We start from the raw sequence: 24,760 nt of genomic DNA on the forward strand, positions 1-24,760 counted from the left end.
TCTTTCTTTTGTTACCCTGTAAATGAATCTTATTTTGTTCGTAACTAAACTGAAAGATTTCAGTCTTAAATATTCTAAAATACCTGTATGTTGTATAAATATTCAGAAATGCATGTAATAATTTGCTGTCTGAAGGATGAAGAATATGAGTATTTGAGTATGAAGCTTAATATCTTTACTTTCTTAGAAGATAATGTTTTGAAATTTTCATTATATTGAGATTGATAAAGAATTAATTTGGTTATTTAACAAGTAAATACATTCTTTTGGGAATATCAGATAAATGTGAGCTTCTTTCACTGGGAAAGTTTGTATAAAGGGAGAATTTATACTGGAGAATTTCTTAGGAATTATAGGAAGAACTAAAAGAAAATTTGGGAGATTAAGAAGTCCAAGGATGGTAGTTCATAAATAGTAAACATAATTTAGTTTGAACTTCAAAGTATTTGATTCTCTATTTTTTCCTCTTGTAACTTATAAAATTGTCTAGGCAAACAATATACTTGCCATTAGGTAAGTAGAATATTATCTATTTTTCATGGTAAAAATTTAAGTACAGTTTGGTGGAATTAGATAAGAAGTGTTTTTTTTACATATTAGTCATCGACTTTACATTCCCTGAAATCCCTTTGCAGTATGCTATATTTCTGATATAATAATGAACCTCTCGTCACTTTCTTTAGTAGAAAGTCATCTATCATAAAATCATAGTTCTAAAATGTACAGTTCATATATAATGGTTTTTATTTAAGTTTTTGTATTTTTATTTATTTAAGTTTATGTATTTTCAACTTTGCATTTAAAGCTTTGGGTACAGGAAACTTATTATTATCTACAATTTGGACCTGATGTTTGTGCTTTCAAAGCTGTAATTTGGAGCATTTCTTTTTACTTTGAAGATAGTCTTTAAAACTAAAGCCTGAAATGAAAAGTGAAGGAATTGATCCTAAGACAGGAAATTTTGAAGTTGAGATTGAGAGCTATCTTTCCTACAAGTATTGAATTTGACTCCTAACTTATTACTGTGTAAGACATAGTACTGAGGTCAATTTAGAAACTTTTTTAAAAATAGCTTTTTATTTACAAGATCTATGCATGGGTAATTTTTCAGCATTGACAATTGCAAAACCATTTGTTCCAGTTTTTCCCCTTCTCCCCATCCCCTTCCCCAGATAGCAGGTAAACCAATACATATTAAATATACATATCCATACAGTTATTTTGCTTCACAAGTATTGGACTTTGAAATAATGTACAATTAACCTGTGAAGGAAAAAGAAATGCAGGTGGACAAAAATAGAGGGATTGGAAATGCTATGTAGTGGTTCTTTTGCTGGTTGTAGCTGGTTCTATTCATTATTGAACAAATGGAACTGATTTGGTTCATCTCATTGTTGAAGAGGGCCACGTCCATCAGAATTGATCATCATATAGTATTGTTGTTGAAGTATATAATGATTTCCTGGTCCTGGTCATTTCACTCAGCATCAGTTCATGTAAGTCTCTCCAGGCCTTTCTGAAATCATCCTGTTATTTCTTGGAGCCAGAGTAAAAAAAGAGCAGAGGTTTTCCCTTTGCTTTTGGGAAGGTCTAGTAACCAGAAAGAGTCATTTCAATAGGTTGTTGGGATAAAAGCCTAATTTCTAGGGGTTGAAGAAGCAGGAAACGTGTAATGATTTTTCTTGAATTAATTCACAAGCATGCACTCCTTTTCCATACATCTTTTATATACTAGGGACTATGCTAGGTTCTGGGAATATAAAGATGATAAAATGAACAATTTGTTCACATTTATTGAGGTAGACGAGGTGCACATATAAATAAATGAAGAATAAATATAAGGTTTAAAGAGTTTTGACTGAAAAATGGTTAGAAATGTTCATAGCTTGAAAAGGTAGCAAGGTCAAAGAAAGGCTTTTTTGTTTCTATTTGGAACATCTTTATGTATGTATATGTGTATATGCTTTTTTTCTGTTTTGTCCTAAAATATTTTATTACATGTGAATTTACCACGTCATTTAAGTTTTAGTCTTTTATTGATTGTTGGTTTTATTTTCAAACTTCAGGATTTAAGTTTTTTTTTTAAAAAAAGGCTTACTTTGAACTATAAAAAAATTTAGCTATTATTATTGTTTTCATCCAATCTTCAATGTATATAAATTAGTTTTTAAAAATTATTGACCTGGAAATATGTAAATTTTTGGAGTTAAGTATTTGTAGTTGGTCTTATCTGGATATCACAGATATAGTTTCAATGTTTGTTAATTTTGCAAGTTTCCATGTTTTATTTGGCATCTCTGCTCAATTATTACCTTTGCAGAATTTTTGCTTAATTGGTTCTGTGGAACTGCTGTGTCATGGCAGTTCTTAATAGCTATGAGGCATATTTGGTAGCCTAATTTAAGTTCAGGACAGCTTGGAAATTTAATGTAGAGCACCTGACTACATTTGTTATTATTTTTTTAATACACATATAATTTTTAAAGTTTAAAATATGAATGCTTCATTAAAAGTGATTCACTGATGTGACTGTTAATAATTGTTATGATGCTGGTGTTAGGGCTGTGCCCCAGTTCAGATACTTGGGAACTCTGGAAAAAAAGTGTAGTGTCACTACACTTTGAATAAGAACTTAAAATAACATTCTGCTACCAAAGAGAACTGAGCAACATGTCAATACAACCAATAGGAAAGAAAACAACCCTTATTTGTGAGGTATATATGCTTTTTGACTTTAAAAGCAAGCAGAAATAATTCTTACTTTGGAAAGATTTTATTTTTCTTCTTGGATCGAGTTGGAGCATTGTGCCTGGCATAATGTAGGTGCCTTAAAAATGTTTCTTAAGTGAAAGATAATGATATTAATGATCTGAATGATTTTTAATGATTTTCTACACTTGAGCTTAGCATACCTCTGTAGATAGACTGTAATGAATATGTAAATACACACCTAAGTAGCAGATAAATATTTAATATGCCCTTGTTAGTATACCCAAAAGTTTTGTTATAAGGATCTAAAAAGTAAAAAAAGCTTAACCACATTTATGACTATAGTCAAATCACTTCACCTTTCTGGGACTTAGTTTCTTCATCTGTAAAATTACTCAATTTGATTGCCATATCTAAATCAAAAATGCAATATTCCTAAATAAAGTCCTTTCTAGTCTTAAAACTAAAAGAAACTAGAATCCTTTTCTGTTTAAATACTAGAATTTTAACCTGTAGATTCAGATTCATGTTGAATTAGTCTGGAGTTTCATTCAATTTCCAGTTACATTCTTGGAATAAGTATAGCATGAACATTGTTTATTTTAAATATGTATATAGTTCTAATCTAAGTGTAGCATTAAATATGGGAAATATTATATCATGCATATAATCTTATCAAATTAAAAAGGAAATTGGACAGTGGTTTAGATGTATGAAAGGAAAAAAGCCAAGGAATGATCAGGAAAAGATTAAGGTTTTGTAGTAAACATTAAAATCAAGTCTGGAGTGCAACTGATATTTTTTTTGGATGATATGCTTGCTGGCAAACTGTAGTCCCACTGAGCTATACTCTGTTGTACAATTATCCTTTCAGAATAGAATATATACCTTCAGGAACCGCTTGAGCACTAGGGGATTCTGGCATCACAACCTTCACCCTCACTGTCATGTACTGAATGGATGATATGCATTTTTTTAAGTGATTACATTATGGTAAATGTTGGGACACCAGATACAAAAATGAAACAATTCTTGCCTACAGAGGAACTTACTTTCTAATGGTAAGACAGCACATATATGGGATTAGTGTCTGAAGAGGAGTATTTTGGTTTGGAAAATCATAGGGGAGAAGATTGACAAGTTCTTTTTGGTAGTATCGGCAGTCTTGTTTTGATAATGATTCTAGAGTTAGAAAGGGGAGAGAAAAGTGTGGAGCTGGATGGATCCCGGTTAAACAATTGCTGGAACTGGTTCAGATGTAGAGGGATTGTGAGAGGAACTCATCAGAAAAGCACAGATTCTGCATTGGGAATTCTGGTCCTTGAAAGGATTAAATTGATATCTCGCCTCTTTCCCAAACTGTAAATATACAAGTTGCTATATAATATAAAATGCAGCTTTGCTTTATTATTAATAATAGTAGTAATATATTACATTTCTATAGCTTTTTACACTTTACATAGCATACTATAAATTATAGCTCTCTGCTTATGTCTTTCCCATCTTTACTCTGAGCCCCTCAACTTAACAGTCCTAAGCTAAATTTTGTGTTGTTGTTTTTTTTTCCAGTGCATAAAACTCATAGTATAAGGACTTAATGAACATTGATTTGATTACTAAGTGGATAGATATGCATATTCAAGCCTTCTCTTTCTTCCTACTAATATATTTCTTTTGGCCTAAACAAAAAACAAAAAAGAAAACAAAAATCTTTGCTTAGCTTCTTTAGTGATGAAGGAGCAGAAGGAAGAAAAGAAATTTAGCCACTTTGGTTACAATGATAAAAAATTCTGAGGTAATACAAGTATTATCCTTGTCTTAACAAGAGAGGAAAAAAATTACTTGCTGGAGGTGACATGACTAGTAAGTGACGGAACTGGTTTTCCAAGTCTAGTATTCTTTGTATATTAACTACATTGCTTCTCTTCTTTATGCCAAGAGGATAGGTAGAATTAGAAGCAACAGCTTAAATAGAATTTAAAGCATGTAGTTTTACTAGTTGTGGATTGGGCTTGAGATGTTGAATCATATGTGTTTGTTCTAGATCCTTGATATGTCTGGTACTGTCACCAAGAAGAAATGTTTTTGGTTCTGAAGCTGTCTCTTATAATTACCAGAAGCAGCACAGAATATCTTTTTTTTTTTTTTTTTTTTTTAATTTAATAGCCTTTTATTTACAGGATATATACATGGGTAACTTTACAGCATTAACAATTGCCAAAACTCTTGTTCCAATTTTTCACCTCTTACCCCCCCACCCCCTCCCCTAAATGGCAGGATGACCAGTAGATGTTAAATATATTAAAATATAACTTAGATACATAATAAGTATACATGACCAAAACATTATTTTGCTGTACAAAAAGAATCAGACTCTGAATTATTGTACAATTAGCTTGTGAAGGAAATCAAAAATGCAGGTAGCACAGAATATCTTGATCATTCAATGGAAGCAATATCTACTTCTACTAGAAATGAATCAGCATCTTCCGTTCTCCTTTGACTTCATTTTCTCCGGTTTAATCTGTCTCCTAATGGTACATTACCTTCTGACATATGTACAAAGTGATCCTTATCACCTAACTTTATATAGTTCATACTTATTTGGATAGTAGTGCTTTGGCCTTTGAAGAGTGAGGATGATATGTAAGTAGGATAAGAGAAGATAACTTTTTATAGGATTTTATCTATACGTGCTTTCCCTCCCATACAGCTTTTCATAAATAAAACAGCTTGGGCAACTATTGTAGGAATAGTGTTCACAAGATTTTTTTTTTTTTTTTTTTTTTGTACTAATTTTGGTATTTGCCCCTCTGTCTTCAGTATTGTAAGTTTCACTTAAACAGTGATGTGTAAAAGAACTCACATTTAACTTTTCATGTTTGTAAATAAATATAATGAATAGTTTTTGTTTTTTAAGAACTTAGGTTTTACATAGGCATGTACATTTAATTTAATGTTACATTTAATGTACATTTAATGTTAAATTAACAGTTGAATAAAAACAAAGTTAAAATAATTTTGAGAATTGTTATTGAATACTTTAATCGGGAATCTCTGACTCCTAGGTCCTTATTATGAATCTGAATCATAATTAAAGACTTTAAGAACTATACTTCTTAAATTCTATTCACTAGCAGGGATTAAATTAGAATTATCCTTTACTCAGTTCATCAAGTCTTTGAAAGGTAGCCTGAATTCATGCTGATAGGCAGTATGGGAAAAATCAGGTGGTAGCCTTGATTCATGCTGATAGGCAGTATGGGAAAAATCAGGTGGTAGTACTAATAGCAAGCTGAGAGGTGTAAATAATTTTAATTTACTTTAATAAGTTTTGGTTTGATTAAGGATTGAAAAAGAACACTGGACTTATTATATATAATGAAATTTGAAGTGATTCACTTGAATTTAAAGAATCAGAAATAAGATGGAATGAGATGTTTAACTGAAAAAAAAAAAAAAAAAAACCTAAAGGGTTTCAGTGGATTGTAGTGGATTTAAGTCACTAGTGTATCATGCTAACCCCTATACCCTATATACTAATACTACTTAAATCTTCATTTGCAAAGTACGGGTCCCAAATTAGGAGGTGATAATCCTCATGTGCTCCCTAAATGAGAATGCATCTGTAGTATTGTGTTCAGTTTGGGAAATATATTTTAGGAATGATAATGGCAATGATCTTCAGCCACTGAATTTCTGGAGAAGGCAGGAGTGCAAAAAGCCTCAACGTTGTGCCATCAGAGAACCAGTTGAAGGAATTGGGGATATTTAGCCAGGAAAAGAGAAGATTTTATCATATGTGCATATAATCAAAGCTGAAAGGGCCCTCAAAGGTTCAGGTTTTTTCATTATATAGATATGGAAACTCAAGCAAAAGGAGGTGCAAGTGACTTGCCCAAGATCATACAAGTAGTAATTGACAGCTACATATCAGACTTTTTATTTCCAAGTCCAAATCCGGTACAGTATCATTGCCTCTCAATAGGATCAAAATAGCTGTCTACAAATATTTGAACATCTGTCTCATGGGAAAGGGATTAAATTATTTCTCTTTGTTCCTAGGTCTATTTTCTGGAGCAAATAGGCAAAATATAGATTTGTTGTGAGCAAAAACTAAACTTAACAATTAAAACTATCTAAAGGTAGGATAGGCTGCTTCTTAGATGGTGGGTTTTTCCTCACTTGATTCACTCCATTTTTTAAAGCACAAATTTATGACTACTTGTCAAGTTTTTGAAAAAGGAATTTTTAACAGATGAAAGTAGCCCATATACTTGACTCTGATATGTTGACATGGATATCTTTGCTTTATTTGAAAAAAAAAATCCCAAGAATTTTTATTTCTAACAAAAATATAGCATACTGAATTTGACTTTTCAAATAATATTACCTTAATATAGAACTTTCACATAGATGTTTTTCAATTGATTTTTTTTTATGGCAATTCTTGGAGATAGGACATATTATTAAATCACATTTTTATTTTTATTTTTTTTACAGTTGAGGAAACAGATCCTGGACTGTTAAGTGATTAGCCTAAGGTTACATAGCTAATAAAGGGTAAAGCCAGGCCTAGAATTATCTTCTGACTCCCAAGAGCACAGATTTAGACTGAAAGGGATCTTTAAGGTCAGTCCTGATTCAGGCTCTTCATTTTACTGAGGCCTACTTCTGATCCTCAGAGAAAAACAGATTGTAAGGGTCTGAACTGGGATATGAACCTAAATCATTTTAAAACCAGCAACTTTTTTACTCTACCACTACTCCAGCTGTTATTTTTCTATTCATTATTCTATGCTGCTCTTCACTAATATTTCTTCATTATATAGGTTGAATAAGTTAGAACAATAGCCATTATGACTAAATTATACCAATTCATTAGAAATAATAGGTGAAGTAGTTTGAATGTTGTATCTGATATTTAGCAGCAGTGTGATTTGGAACAGCTAGTGGGCAGTTTGGCTGGGTAGTGTGCATGAAGAGAAACAATATAAAATTTGGCTAAAAAGGTATGTGGGAGTCAGATTGTCATGTTCTTTAACTCTAGAACTTGAGTACTTCAAAGGATCAGCCCTAATCTCTCTCCTAAAGCTCTAAATTCTTTATCACCACTTTCAAGTTGGCCAGTTTCAAGTGGACTTCTGTTAAGCATCTGAAATTCAACATTCCCAAAACAACTCATTATTGTCCTCATCCCCCAAACAATCCCTATTTCTGTTTCTGATAAGGACACTACTACCATTCTTCTAGTCACCCAGATTCACAACTTGACTTCTTGCTTTCCATTCAACCTATATATCTAGTCAACTGACAAATCTTTGCAGTTCTTACCACATCTGTCCATTCACCAGCTACTACCTTAGTACAAGTCCTTTTTTATCTTTTTGTGGAGGAATTGCATTGGCCTTTACATTACACCAGTTATGACTGTGCTGTTTACCATATAAGACACTGTTAAGTGCTAGAATTTAAAAAAAAGATCAAGTAGAAGGAAGACAAAAGGGTACTGCATTTGCAGTTAAAAAATCATTGGTAACCTTAGAAAAAGCAAAAACTAGAAATTAAATAAAATCATTTTTATTAAATGCTTGTCATATGATTCACCATCTTAAAAATTTTTCTTTGCCTCCATTGTGTTACTTGTATAAGTATATTTATGTGCTTCATTTGATATTTTAAATAGTGCAATAATATTCCATTAACTTGACCTTTAAACAGATGACTGCTGTTGCTCTTCCAACTCTCAAATTTCATGATTTTAAAAAACTTACTTGTAATTAATATATGTTCTTATTCTGCTAATCATGCTTCAGTTTACTTCATTAAAAGTCCATATTTATGTTCTTCATATTTGTTTTTAATGACTTGAAAAGCAGTGTGATGTAGTGGATTGAGATGAAATAATTAGGATTAAAAAAACCAGAAAGCTGTTCAGTTGTTTCAGTTGTGTCTTAGTCTTTGTGACTCCCTTTGGATTTTTTTTTGACAGAGTAGAGTGGTTTGCCTCCCCAGCTCATTTTACAGATTAAGAAGCTAAGGCAATTAGAGTTAAAGTACTAGTCCAGGATCACATGGCTATTAAGTGTGTGAGATAGTATTTGAATTCGGGTCTTTCTGTCCCCAAGCTTGGCACTCTATCCACAATATATTACCTAGCTTCCTACTCAGAAATATCTGGATTCAGATTCTATCTCTAAAGAGCTCTATGATCATTGGCAAGTAACAACATCTCATGGCCCCTGGACAACTTTATAAGAATTTGTATTATAGAAGCCTAGACTCTTCCCAAGAACCTTCTTTCCTTCTCCCTCCTCACCTGCCAAGAGACCTTAGTATTTTAGTAAACTGAAGTGACATTTACTTAGACATTCCACAATAATTAAAGACATATGTTCATTTTAAAGTTCTGGTATCTGTGAGGGAGGCAGAATGGTTCAGTGGAAAGAGATGTGCTTCTGGATTCAGAAGATGTGAGTTCAGATCCCATCTCTTAACAATTATTTACCTGAGCAACCTTAGCCAAATTACTTAACTTTAGTTTTCAGTTCCTCAATTGTAAAATAGGGTTTGATGGCCTCTTGAGGTCCCACTCAGCTCAAGATCTATATATAAATAAAATAGAAACATTGTTAGAGCAAAAATGACCCTTTCCTTTCTTTTAGTGATATAATTTAAGATCAAATCCTAATGGTAGGATTGTGGATTTTACTTTTGTGATTTTTATTGTATATTAACAAATGTCCATAAATCATGCCCCAACTCATTAGATATTTAACTAGCTGCAACATAAGGAAAGTGCTGCAAATTCAGAGTAGGGTAAGGTACTCATTAATCAAAACTGAACAACCCAGAAATAAAGTGGTTTTCTTGCTGATGATTTGTTTTGCTTTCAAAAGAGCATAATTTTCTGTATAACATGTCTGAAGTACTCTTTTCTAAAGGGTTAAATTAAGTATTAAATTAAGTATTTTTGTGTGAGAAACCAACTTTTTTCCTTCACTGATTTTTAACATAATTATATAGGAAGATGGAGAATGAGTAGAGAGTGGTCCAAGGTTCTCTTTTCTATTTGTGCCTGATTAGCTAATCAATTAACTGTGGCTTCAGTTATCACCTTTGTGATAATGTATTTATATCTAAATCTCTTTCTTGAATGTCATCTGGATATCTATCTCATCAGCATCTCAGACTCAATGTGAAAAACAAAGCAAACTATCTTCTTTAAACCCACCCTAAACTTCTAAACTTCACTACTTTTATTGAGTGCCATTAATACTTCTAGTTATCTAGGTTCATTTCCAAATGCATCCTCAGTCAGTTGTTTAATCTTTATCCATGTTCTCTCTGCAATATGTCTTGCATCTGTTCCCTTTCCACTCACAGAGCTGCTACCCTAGTTCAAACCTTTGCATCAAGCCATCTAACAAGCACATATTTGTGCTAGTCTATCGATAAACATTTTCTACGTGCCTACTATGGACTAGACATTCTGCGAAGCACTGGGAATACAAAGGTAAAAACAAAATAGTTCCTGTCCTCTATAACCTTCTTTTTACAAGAAAAGACAAAATATCCATGTACAATTATACACTTAGAAGTTTAGACAAAATAAATAGAAGATGTTATTGAAGGAGAGGGGAATCGGGAAAGGCTTTGTATCGAATGTAGTATCTTACAGGAAAGTATGAAGTTCTATGAGAACATTCCCTGAGACATGATGGACAAACAAGGCCAAGGCCCAAAGACACAGTGTACAGCTGGTGAAAATTATCAGTGAGGTCAATTTAGCTAAACATCTCTCTCTCTCTTTTCTTCTCCCTATTTTCAGTTTTCTTTCTTTCCTTGTTTCTTTAAAAAAAAAAAAAAAGCCTTTTTTTTTAATTAAAACATTTTATTTTCAAAATATATGCATGGATAATTTTCAACATTCACCCTTGCAAAATCTTGTGTTCCAAATTTTTTCCCTCTTTCCTCCCTGCCCCCTTCCCTTCCCTAGATGGCAAGTAATCTTAATATATGTTAAACATGTGAATTCTTCTATGCATATTTCTACAAATATCATGCTGCACAAGAAAAATCGGATCAAAAAGGGAAAAAATGAGAAAGAAAACAAAATGTAAGCAAACAACAAAAAGGGTGAAAATACTATATTGTGATCCACATTCGGTTCCCATAGTTCTTTCTCTGGGTGCAGATGGCTCTCTTCATCACAAGACCATTGGAACTGGCCTGAATCATCACATTATTGAAGAGAGTCATGTCCAGATTTGATTTGATCATCATATAATCTTGTTGCCGTTTAGAGTGATCTTCTGGTTCTACTCATTTCACTTAACATCAGTTCGTGTAAATCTCTCCAGGCCTCTCTGAAATCATCCTGCTGGTCATTTCTTACAGAACAATAATATTCGATAACATTCATATACCATAACTTATTCAGCCATTCTCCAACTGATGGGCATCCACTCAGTTTCCAGTTCCTTGCCATTAAAAAAAGGGCTGCCAACGAGATCAACCAAATCATTTCTAATGGAGCAGTAATGAACTGAACTAGCTATACCCAGAAAAAGAACTCTGGGAGATGACTAAAAACCATTACATTGAATTCCCAATCCCTATATTTATGCACACCTGCATCTTTGATTTCCTTCACAAGCTAATTGTACAATAATTCAGAGTCTGATTCTTTTTGTACAGCAAAATAATGTTTTGGTCATGTATACTTATTGTGTATCTAAGTTATATTTTAATATATTTAACATCTACTGGTCATCCTGCCATTTAGGGGACGGGGTGGGGGTGGGGGTAAGAGGTGAAAAATTGGAACAAGAGGTTTGGCAATTGTTAATGCTGTAAAGTTACCCATGTATATATCCTGTAAATAAAAGGCTATTAAATAAAAAAAAAAAGGGCTGCCACAAACATTTTTTGCACATGGGGGACCTTTTCCCTTCTTTAGGATCTCTTTGGGATACAAGCCCAATAGAGACACTGTTGGATCAAAGGCAATGCAGTTTGATAGCCCTTGGGCATAGTTCCAAATTGCTCCCCAGAATGGCTGAATCTGTTCACAATTCCACCAACAATGTGTTAGTGTCCCAGTTTTCCCACATCTCCTCCAACATTCATCATTACCTTTTCTTGTCATCTTATTAGGTAGACTTCTCACAGGAACTATTTCCACAGTTTCCAAATTGATTGCTTGTTACATTCTTTGCCCTTTCATCCTCTATCAAGCTGCTATATTCAAATTTCTCAAACATAGATCTCTCCATGTTGCTACCCTATTCAAAAATTTTCATCGACTTCCTATCATGCCTAGGCTCCTAAGCCTGACATTTTAGTTTATCACATGCTGAATTTTTCCTCCTTTGCCAGCCTTATTTCATATTACCCCCCTTTATGCACTGTGTTCTAGTTAGACTAGTCATTCTAGCCAAATAACATGACCCTTCATCTCAGTGTTTTTCACAGTCTGACTTATCAGTCAATCAGTAGTAAATCTGCCTCCTGTGAGCCACGCATGTGCTAGACATGGGGGAAACAAAGACAGACATAAAACCTTGTACAGAATATATAATTCTTCACCTTAGCTTCTTGAGATTCCTAGTTTTCCTTAAAGCCATTTCTAACAGGGAATCTCTCTTGGTTCCCCTAATCACTTCTGTGTTTATAATAATATTTAATGTTTAATAATGATATAATATATAATCATTGAGAAGAGGGGCTACTTTGAATTTTTTTCTCTGCTCGCTGATGTTTTTATCATTAGCGAATATTAATATCACAAGTAAAATTTATAAAGTTTATTATAAGGGAAGACATTTACTGTTATCATCTGGTATATTTTGAACAAATGGCATATAAAATCATCTTACTAGGGATGGCTTCAAAAGACCTTAGCAGATTTATAAAGTTTTGGTCTCCATTTTGTATTTGTATCAATATGATTTTCATTTGTTGGAGATGAAAAATAGTCATCTTTTATTTATTCATTTTATGGTTAGAATGTTTAGATGCTCTAGTAGGTTGGCCATGATAAAATAAGTGCCATGAATGGAGTGGGCTTTTCTACTTTATTCTAAAATTACAGACAATATCTGCAAAAATAACCATTGCTCATTCTGAATTATTGCTTGTTCTTGTGTATTAGAGAAATATGCAAGTTTTATATCCCTTAGAAATGAATAAAAACCGGTTTTTATTATTAAAATAATCATAGCTAATAATTTAATTCAATAAGAAATTTGAGATTTCTGAGACATCCTTGCTAATTTGTACAAATAATATACTTTTGCTGACTTTAAGAATATAGTGATAAGAATTATTTTCCATTTTTTTGAAAAAATAATGCTTTTTTGGGTGATTACTCTAAAGCATCAATACCAAATTCTATTCTTTTTCTTCTTTTAATATTCATGTATCATGTAGGAATTAGTGAATGGAAGTTAAGGTGAATCTCTTTTAACTTTCAAAATGAACTTGTTTGCCTTGAAAATTTCATGATTTCATTTTCTCTTTCCTCTAGTGAGCAAACTGCAAACTAAGTGCTTAATAAAGGTATTGTGGACTTAATAAATAAGGGTGGGTTTTTGTTTTTGTTTTTAGAAGAAATTAATATAGAAGCACTAATGGACAACTCAGTGCTAGGTAGGTTGTTTTTTTCATTGATTATACATTGAACTAGCTAAGGTAATGTGTGTGATACTGTTTGTCATTTTTACAAAGGATTTTTAGTTTTTAAAAAATTATGATGATGATACCCTTAGATTAGAAAAAACTTTTTAACAGGATACATAAGCCAAATTAAAATGGAATAATATTGTTCCTCAAATCAGATTATGTATAATAATGTTCCCTTAATGCACCATCTTCCTTATACTGTAAATAGTAAAGAATAATTAGATAGTAATGTTTTACATAATTCATTTGATACAACAACATTGATTAAGTGCTATTATTTTGAATTTATAAATGAGAAAAACTAAGGACGAGTAATGACTTTATTAGAAATATGCAACTAATAAATGTTTGAAGCTAGATTTGGACCTAATTCTTATTGACCAAGTCTAACAATTTAGGTTAGATTTGCTGTTGGATAAAGTTATTACGTAGATTGGTTTTGCCTGTCTTTTCTTGTTTCAAGGAAAGGTTTATTGTGTGGAGAAGGTTATATATAGAAATGCCTGTTATAAAAGATATCAATAAAGCTTTTAAAATTAAAACCATATATGTATATTAAAGTCCTTGGCAGTGGATGTTAACTTATTTGTTATAGTTATTTTACAAATTTTACAAGTACTTATTATGAATACTATCATATGAGATGACCAAATGTCACATGAAATTATTTTTCTTTTTGTCTTTGGATTCAAAATAAAATTAATTTCACCATCTCTCTTTGTGAACCATACTTTCATTCACTTACAATTTTTCTTTGTTTTTTAGTTTCCTTAATAATGAGGATGCCAGTAATTATACAGTTTTATTCTTTCTATATTACGTTCATTTGGTCATTAGATAAAAATCTCTTTTGACTAACAAAAAACTGTTTGTTTTTTTTGAACAACTTTTGTCTTCAAATTAGAACCTTCTTTCATGACAAAGAAAAACAAACAGAATCCAGTATCCAGTATAAAAAGGATGTGACTAGGCTTAGGGTCAGGAATCGGGACACTTATGACCTATGTGATTTTGAGCAAGTCACTTTTCCTCCTTAGACTTCAGTTTCCTCATATGTTAGATGGATACTTTGAATAGAACTCAGTGACCTTCCAAGTCTCTCCCTGTTCTAGATCCATGATACTATATGTTCTCTCTGCCATGAAGGAGGAGGGTTTTTTCATTAATTTTTCTTTAGAACCTTTGCTGTTGTTTTTTCTATTATATAGAGTTCAGCTTTTAGAAATCTCATTTATATTGTTGTAGTCATCATACACAGTAGCTAGGTACTCAAGTTATAGAGTGCTTGGTCTAGTTTCAGGGAGACCTGAGTTCATATGTGACCTTAGATACCTAATAGCTGTGTGACTCTGGGCTGATTTCTTAATCTGTCTTAATCCACTTGAGAAAGAAATGGCAAATTATTCCAGTATTTTTGCCAAATAAAACCTTTGGAACAGTGGTGTGCTATGGTCCACAGGGTCATGAAGAGTTGGATACAACTGAAAGACTGAACAAGTCATGTGTATATTGTTCTTTTGGTTCTGCTTATTTTGCTTTGTACTGGTTTCTTTATTATTGCACAGTGATGTTTGATAACATTCATGTATCAGTTTTTCCAGGCATTCCGTGATTGATAGGCACCCACATTGTTTTCAGTTTTTTGTTATAATCAGGAATGCTACCATCAAATTTTTTGGCTTATTTTTGATAAGACTTTTGTTTTTGTTTTTGACTTGGAATGTTCGCCCCAGAGTGAGATGGCTGGATCAAAGGATAAAAACAGTTTACTTTTCTTGTATAATTTCTAAATGAAATACAGAACAATTGGACTCCTAATGGAGTGCATTAGTGTGCTTGTCTTCCCATTGCCTCTCCAACATTGACTCTTCCTATCTTAAGGTGAATCTCAAGAGTATTTTAATTTCATTTATCTTTTAGTGATTTGAAGCACTTGTTCAATGTGATCGTTTGTAGTGCAATTTTTTTGAAAACCATTCATATAACCTTTACTATTTGTCTTTTGGGGCATGGCTCCTGGTAATGTATATTTCTATTAATTCCCTGTATTTTTCACATATGAGACTTTTATTGGTGACACAATATTGATGTTGTTTATTTACCATTTTCTTCCAATTCTCTTAGATTTTATTTGTAGAAAAATTTTAAATATTTATCCTAATCACATAAGTTGAGAAGTGTGTCAGGAACAATAAAAAGGGCTTTATACTTGATCCTATTAGTAATAGAGAGCCATTGGAGTTGATTAAATAGGGGAATGGACATGATCAGACATTCATTTTAGGAAGATCATTTTGATAACCGAGTTCTGGAAGATGGATTGGAGTGGTGAGAGACTCAAGGAAGGGAAACCAATCAGCAAGCTATTAAGTAGTCTAGATATGAAGTAATGAGGGCTTGTACCAGTCTATCTGCCATATCAAAAGAGAGAAGGGGGAATATGTGAGGAATGTGAGCAGGATAGAAATTTCAGTACTTAACACTTGATTGAATATGTAGGGTGAATGTGAGAGAGGAGTCAAGGATGATACCTAGCTTGCCAGCCTGGGTGATTGGGAGGATGGTTGCAACTTTTATTAATGGGAAAGTTAGAAAGAGGGAAGGAAAAATAATGAGTTCAGTTTTGGACATGATGTGTTTGTTATGTCCATAGGACGTCCAGGTTTAGATGTCTAATTGGCAGTTGGAGATATGACTGGAGTTTGGGAGAGAGGTTAAAGCTAGACAGGTAGATAGATCTGTGAGCAATTGCCATAGAGATGAAAATTGAAAACGTAGGTACTGATGAGGTCACTGAGTGAAATAGTATAGAGCAGAGGTCCTCAAACTGGCCCGCGGGCCAGATGCAGCAGCTGAGGACATTTATGCCCCTCACCCAGGGCTATGAAGTTTCTTTATTTAAAGGCCCACAAAACAAAGTTTTTATTTTTACTATAGTCCAGCCTCCCATAGTCTGAGGGACAGTGAACTGGCCCCCTATTTAAAAAATTTGAGGATCTCTCGTATAGAGGGAGAAGTGGGTTAGTGGGTATGAACTGGATAAAGATCCAGCAAAGGAGGCTGAGAAAGAGTGGTCAGATAGGTAGAAGCAGGACAAGGAGAGAGCAATTAAAAAAAAAAACCAACCCAACAAAACAAACAAAAATAGAAAAGTTATCAAAGAAGATAGGCGATTAACACTTTCAAAAGTTGCTGAGTGAAGTGTAAGGAAGATTGAGAAAAAGCCTTAAGATTTGGTAATTAATAGAGCATTGGTATCTTGGGAGAGAGAAGTTTTGGTCTAATATTGAAGTTGGAAGCAGATACCAGTCTTAGTTTGCTAATATTTAAAGTGAGGAATTTGGACTATGGGCTAGACAGTGCAGTAGATACAATGCCAAAGCTAGAATCAGGAAGATTTTATTTTGGTGAGTACAAATCTGGCCTTCAATGCTTTCTAGCTGTGGAACTCGGGACAAGTTACTTAATCTTGTTTGCCCCAGTTCCTCATCTGTAAAATGAGCTGGGAAAAGAAATGGCAAACCATTCCATTATCTTTGCCAAGAAAAATCTAAATGGCTTATGAAGAGTTAATAATTGAAATGGACTGAAAAACAACAAAATTTGAATTATAACATCTTTCAACTCCTTTCTAGTTAGAAATCTTGGAATCAAGTTCATTTTTCCTATATCTAGCATCCCTTGTGACCAAGGCATTTTAAAATAATTGTTCATTGAAAATCTGATGTACATATCCTGTAAGAATTGTTGATTGGCAGGAGCTATCATAGTTCTTAGGAATTATGATTTGATTGGATTTGTTTTGTTGGAGCAATCTGCCTTCCTAGGACCGATCATAAAAGCCTGCCTTCTAATAGCTTAGTAATATTTTTCTCTTAATTCTTATGGGAATTTTCCAAGGAAATTAATAGACAGCCTTTTCACTGAAATTATTTTTCAGACAGGTTAAAATTTTGTAGCTACCCAGAAAATGACAATAAATTTTTGAAAAATCAAAAATGAAAACTTGCTAAAAAAAAAAGTGAAGCTTTTCTTTTAAGTTCTTAGTGAGAACTGCTTAAAAATAATATAATCTTTTTTCTCCATAATAAGCATATTCATCAAAGAACAAAGAGTCAGTTTTATCATCTTCATTAACTCTCGAAGAAGTAAGCAGAATTTTTAAGCAAGTAGATCATGTTCTTGAATAATTAGGAATCTTTATATTAGATGCTTGTACCTAGATTTTAAAATTCAAGACATTGTGAATGTTTATGTTTATACTAGTAGTCATGTGTATAATATGTGAAATTAAGGTAAGATTTTGACATTTTACCTTAGAAGCAAGGAATAATAGTACCAGAAATTGATATGTCTCGATCTACTAAGTAGTTTCTTTTTGTATTAATTAGTGCTATTAATTCTATAAATATTTATATATAGAAGACTAGTCAAAGTTTTCTTTTTCCTTTTTTGTTTCTTAGGGCATAAATTTTTTCTTTTTAATATAGGATGTATTTGGAGCTCTTTTTAAGGGTTGTCATAAAATATAAACAGCAATAATTTGTTCCAATGGCATGGTTATATAAAGATTTTAGAATTATGTGGGGGAGATTGTGTTTCTTTTCCAAACAGGCATAATAATATAAAACGGTAATATCCTTTAATGGGAATACTATGTTCTTTTTCTTGGTTATTTGTTTTATAATTATAATAAAATAATGACTGAACTTGTATGGAAAAATGCTGTGCCATACCTATTGATACTTATAACAAGCAGTCTACTAGATTATAAAATCCATGAAAGCAGATACATGTTAAGCATTTAAATATATGTTGAATTGAATATAAATTTATTTATTATTATTATTATTTTTTTTTTTTTGGTCAAAGCAATTGGGGTTAAGTGATTTGCCCAGGGTCACACAGCTAGGAAGTGTTAAGGGTCTAATTTCTTAAGGATTGCCACTGCCCCAAATTTTCTCATACATTTGCTTCCAATGAGAAGATTCTTTGCATTTTACAAGAGTAGTCCTCAATCAGCTAGCTCATAATTTTGCATCTTGGGCCAGCATACCAATTGGATGTTCTGACAATGGTACTATTAAAAAAAAAAATGCCTTCAGTTTTCTCTAGGATTTACCTTCCTCAAAAATCCCCATTCTTAACAGTATTTTCAATCTTCCCATTGTCACTTGGCTCTTCTCCTTCTGCCTTCCGTCATATATAGGCTTCTTTTATTGTGAAAAATCTTTGTTTAGGGGCAGCCAAGTGGTGCAGTGGATAGAGCACCAGCCCTGAAGTCAGGAGGACCCGAGTTGAAATCTGCCTTCAGCATTCAACATTTCCTATCTGTGTGACCCTGTGCAGGTCACTTAACCCCAATTGCCTCAGCAAAAAGAAAAAACTTTGTTTGATCCAGCTGTTAGAATTGCCACCTTATTGCTCTTCATCCTGGTATTGTGAACCAGGATTTTTATCTTAGATTCGGAAGACTTGGAGTTGATCACTTACATAATGTTTTTGGGCAAATGACTGCCCCTCCTCCCCAATTTTCAGTTTCCTTATCCATTCAGTGAGGATATTTGTTATCTACCTCATGGCTTTGTTGAAATGAAGACTTTTCAGACTTTAAAATTTCGTATAAATTCTAGCTACTCACTGACAAATTTTTCTAACTGCCATTATCTCTTAGTTCCCTAGTACTCACTTTTCCCATCTTATTTGATTTAATCATGTCATCAGTTGTCTTACCATTCTTCAATAGAACATTCCACAGTTTCTAATTTTTTTGCTACTACAAAAAGACCTGTTAAATATTTTTATGCACATAAATCTGATTACTCTTTCTTTGTCTTTGGGATATAGGCATAATAGTAATGTCACTGTAAAAGGGAATAAGCAGTTTAGTGACATTTGTCTCTTTCCAAATTATTTTCTAGACTAACTAGACAAAGTCACAACTCCTACAACAGTACATTACTATAAACTCCAACTGTCATTTTTTATCTCACCATTGTCGGAGAATGTTCTTCTAAATTTAAATCAATTCCTTGTATATCTTGGATATAAGACCTTTACCAGGGAAATTTACTGCAAAGATTTTTCACTTAGTTACTTGTTTCCCTTCTAAAACTGTAAACTGCATTGGTTTTGTTTTTGCAAAGCCTTTTAAATTTTATGTAATCACAATTGTTCATTTTATCTTTTCTAATCTTGGCTATGAACTATTTGTCTAGTCCATAGGTCTGAAAAATAATTTTATTTTTTCTTTTCTATTTTATGATGCCACCTTTTATATGTTTAAACAAGGAAGCCATTTGAAGTTCCAGTTTTGATCTATATCTGGCCACTGGATGGATCTAAGTGTTTCTGGAGGAGAAAGTGAGGCTGGCGACTCCCTCACTCAAATTCAATTCTCTTGTATGTCATAACCTTACTTCCCTGATGTGATGGTCATCTTGGAGAATAAAGGACAAAAACAATGATACCATCATTTTGGTATATAATATGAGGTGTTGATCTGTACCTAATTTCTGTATAATTATTTTCCAGTTTTCTTAGCAGTTTTTTGTTGTTGATGGTGTTATTGAGTAATGAGTCTTTGTCCTAATAGCTGAGAGTTTTGGCTTATGTACCTTATTTGTTCTATTAATCGTCTTCTCGATTTTAAACCAGTACCATATAGTTTTAGTGATACCGTTTTGTAATAGTTTTATAATTTACGGTATATCTGGTACTATTATGCCTTTTTTTCCCAGTTTTTTCAGTGTTTCCCTTGAGATTTTTGTCCTTTTGTTTCTTTACATAAATTTCATTATTTTTCCTAGCTCTATAAAATAATCTTTTGTAAGGCACTGCATAAATATGTTAATGTAGGTAATAAATGCCATTTTTTATCACATTGACATGACTTGCCGATTGGCTATTAATATTTATCCAATTATTTGTCTTTCTGTTTATGTAAAGAGTGTTTTGTACATGAATGTAAATTCATGTAGTTCTAGATATGTCTTGGAACAAATATTTTGCACATTATATAGTTTGAATGGAATTTTTCTTATATGCTAGATTTTGTTTGCAATATACAGAAATTCTGATTCATTTTATATCTTGTAACTTGGTTGATCTATTATTTCAATTAATTTTTAGTTTAGTCTTTTCAATGGTCTTTCTACTACATAATACATCAGATATATTCCTGAGTTTTAAACTATTATTAAATGCAATTTATGTATTTTATAAAAGAGAGATATATGGTAGTGCCCTTTTTTAAGGATGAGAAAAATGAAAGTTTTTCCAGCATTATAGAATTTGTAATAAAATCTGAGTCTTCTGATTACTAGTCCTCATTTTCCAAATCACTTTTATGAGAAAAGTAGAAAATTTACTTTTTAAAAATGATTAGAGTTAGAATATTTTGAGTTTCTTTTCCTAAATTTTTGTAGAGACTTTTTTAAAAACATGAATTTTGATCAGAAGCTCTTTGATGAAAGCAGTTTCCTGAGATAGTTGTCTTGAATATTTTGTCTAAATATAAAGTAAAGCTTATGCAATAGTGTAAGATACGAAGATCACAAAATCTGCCTTTGTGCTGTTCACTTTAGCAGGTAAATTTTACTGCTCTTTCAGAAGATGTTATGTAATAATGCTTCTGGGATTCTGTGTTTGGAGTATTTTCTCAGATTGGTATAAAGTTGAACATGACTTCTTTGGATGACGTTTGCTGTCAACAGCAGAAGTTTTAAGTCTGTCAGCTAAAACATGGCATCTTTTATCCAAGACGAACATCACATGACCAGGTGACCATACAGCTTTAATGTGATGAAAAGGGCATATATCCTTGTCTTCAGATTTAACATTTTTCAGAGGAGGGGCTTAACACTTTCTGGGAAAGAGCTGAACTAGAAAGCCTCTGTCTGAGCTCCTACCTCTAGATCTATGATCCTGTAGTGTTGAAGCTGCTAGAGTTTTCATTTCACTGAAATGGTCTTTGAGAGCTCAGCATCACCCTTATGTTATAGTGAAGCATCAGAGCAGGACTTTAGTGAAAAGGAAAAAAAAATCAGAGAATTAGAAAAGACAGTGGATATGTTGTCATGTTAAGTCTATTAGTAAGTTGGAAAATGGAATTTAACTAAGGTGCCAGCCTACAGATTTTTGATTGGAATTGTTTTACTTTTTTTTTTTTAAACTAGTTATTTATTTTTAATACACTTTGCTTTAGAAATCATTTTAAGAGAGAAAAATCAGAGGAAAAGGGGAAAAATATTGAGAGATTAAAAAAAAAACAGAAAAAAGAAGTGAACATAGCATGTGTGATTTGCATTCAGTCTCTTCTTTTGGATGCAGATGGCATTTTCTATCCATTCTATTCTGTCTATTGGGATTGCTTTGGATCACTGAACCATTGAGAAGAACCAAGCCTTTCATAGTGGTTCATTGCACATTCTTGCTGTTATTGTGTACAATGTAGATTGGAATTGTTTTATACTTGACATTTTACATGGTCATAGATTTAAAAACTGGAGAAGCATAAGAGATCAGTCTTCTCTGCCTCCTTCCTTTTTCTCTCCTCCAATACTCCCTTATTTTACAGATGAGGGAAACAAATTAAAGCCCAAAGAGGTGAAATCACACAGATAGTAGTAAATAACAGTGAAAGGATTTGAATCCAGACCCTCCAATTTGCAATCCAATGTTCTTCCCACAAGTCCGTTTCATAAGGTCGTCATCACTTAGTGGGTAGAGTATTGGATTTGAAGGCAGGAAGACCTAGAACTAAATTCAAATACTACCTCAGATACTTGTCAGCTGTGTGACCTTGGGCAAATGATTTAACCTCTCTCAACCTTAAGTCTTCATCTGTAAAATGAGGATAAGAATAATAATTAGGAGCATTATAAATTCCAACTCTAATTGTAATTATTAAGGCTGAACGTTTGAAGCATACACTAAGAAAAACAGCCCAAAAGAAACAGCTTGATATGGTAGTAAGAGAATTGAACTTGGTATTGGGAAAATCTGAGTTCAAGTTGTATGTCAGGCATTTATATTTGACCCTGGGTAAGTCATTTAAATTCTCTGTTTCCTTATCTGGTATAATAATTTCTTATAATGGGTATGACAACAGGACCTACATTACTAATTTGTTGTTGTGAGTCCAATAATAGGCTATATGTGAAGCACTTTGAAAACTTTAAAGCAGTATAGAAACATAGCTGTTATATGAAGCTTTTTCAAACCTTAAAAGCACGAAATAATTATTAGTTATTATGTCACTTTAATAGTTCATGCCTCAAACCAAAGAATTAAATTTTGCTGTATGCTTTAGCAGTTTGTGCACTGACCTTTTGAAACACTTTTCACTGAGGTAGAAACAATGATATTTCTATTTAGTAAAAATATAATGATAAGGGTTACTATTTCTAAGAGCTTCTTTGGTATGACTATCTAGCATTGTTTTCATTGTTACATAAACAATTAATCTACTATAATCCAACAAGCATTAGGAATCAACAAGCATTTATTAAGCAACTATTTGTGACACAAATTGTGATAAGCCCTAGAAAGGCAAATTCAAAATTGAAAAGGTCCCTGCTCTCAGGATCATACTTCAGAGGAGGGAAGATTAAATATGTGACATATACAACTGTAGACGAAATAGAATATACAAATAAAATAAAAGTGTAACAGAGGAGTGAGAGATAATAGCACCTGAGGAGACTTGGAAAGGCCGCATAAAGGTGTTGCTTGAGCTTTGTCTTTAAGGAAGATAAGGCTTCTATAAGGTAGAACATTCTAGGAATAGGGGACAGCCATGGCAGAGGCATGAAAGCAGAAGATGAGTGCCTTGGTCAGTATGGCAGGATGAGAGAGATTGAGGAAAGAAGAATAATGTGCAAGTGAACTGGAAAGGTAGAAAAAGAAACCAGATTATGAAGAGCATCAACCTACTTCTCTCTTTGTGTTACTGCTATAGCTATAAATTTCTCTTTGTCCATAGTATTTTGTACCAAGATGCCTTACCTTAGATCCTATTAGTTATTCCTATGTAGAAGTCAGGTTAAAAACAGCTAACAGGAGATGGTTGAATTATCTAGATGTATAAAAACAAGACTATAAAAAAATTCACCAAGTTCTTTTCAATTAATGAAGTAAGCTAAATCATTAAACCTTTTTTAAAAAATCTTATCAATTTATTTTTTGAGGCACAATACCAGGAATATAGAATAAACATTCAGATATCTTCTCAATCCAGGGGAAATCTCATGTTACTCTCAGTCACATTAAAAAGGGGGGATGTGTATTTAATATATACCCTTTTCCAGCCCTCTTTTTATCACTGAGTTTTTATGGAAATTCTTCGTACTTGAAGACTGAGGTAGGAGGACTGTTTTGACTTGGGTTTTAATTTGAGAATAAAATAAAAAGGTAGACCTGGGCTTATTTTCAGATTAAAAGAGGTCAAACATTTTGGGATTTAGGTTGACCTTTACTTTTTATAATTATAAAATTTCCTGTCTTCAGGAATTAATATAGGAAAGCATTAATATAATTGAATTACATTAAAACACTAAGCAAATATAATTTAAAACCATTTTTAAAAGTGTACTTAGGTCTAGGTTGATTTATTTTTTTGTTGACAATTTATAAAGGCATTTTAATGCCCTCAGAATTGAAAACGATTAAATGTAAATTTTAAACACGTTAAATTTTTGTTGCTATAGCAATTCAGTTATTTGTAATTTAAAGGTTTGCAATATTTGCAGCCAAATTGATTGTTGATGTACTGTGAGTGACATTTGAACAGTGATGAAGAAGCCATTGTGCATATATGTGTATGCCAACATATTAGTAAACCTTCAGTGAATGACCCTTGAAGTCATTTCCAGCTCCAAGATTTTGTGTTGAATCTTGTTAGAACTTTAGCACCTGTCCTTAAATCTTGTTAAAAATTTAAGACCTGTCCTTTATGTGCTGAATACAGCTTGTTCCTGTTGTTTCCTTAATTAACCATGGTTAGGATATAATTTAAACTTTTCAGTAGCTTGTAAAGTCCTTCACAATTTGGCTCTTGCTTACTTTTCCAGATTTGTCATTTTTTCCCCAGTACTTGGAACTTTATTTCCTGTCTTGGTGCTTTTGAATAGATTGCCTTCTTTCTCCTCTTCTTTGAATACTTTCCTTTTACCTCTTATCTCTACCTATGTAGCTCAGCTTAGGTGAATGAATGAATGAAAAAAGAATTAAGTAGTTTTATGTGTAAATTGTGCTAAATACTGTAGATCCAAATAGAAAAGCCAGATGATGCCTGCCCTTATGGAGCTCCTTTTCTAATTGAGAAAGACTATATAACCAGCAGTATGGGGCTAGTCAGAAGGAA

General features: G+C 32.6%; 1 protein-coding gene across 4 annotated transcripts in view; it reads left to right on the forward strand.

The window, feature by feature from the left end:
• The window catches only part of OSBPL2 (oxysterol binding protein like 2), a 106,293-nt gene that overhangs the window by 13,266 nt on the left and 68,267 nt on the right, over positions 1–24,760 (forward strand). Inside the window, exon 1 of one of the 4 annotated variants that reach the window (XM_023494469.2) lies at positions 20,836–21,176. The exons of the other annotated variants lie outside the window; for them this stretch is intronic. The gene's annotated coding sequence lies outside the window, so the exon portion shown is untranslated. Of the gene's footprint in view, positions 1–20,835; positions 21,177–24,760 lie in introns of those variants that run through there. 4 annotated transcript variants of the gene reach the window in all.

The sequence above is a fragment of the Sarcophilus harrisii genome, chromosome 2 (genome assembly GCF_902635505.1).
Source record: "Sarcophilus harrisii chromosome 2, mSarHar1.11, whole genome shotgun sequence".
In the NCBI taxonomy this organism is placed as follows: Eukaryota; Metazoa; Chordata; class Mammalia; order Dasyuromorphia; family Dasyuridae; genus Sarcophilus; species Sarcophilus harrisii.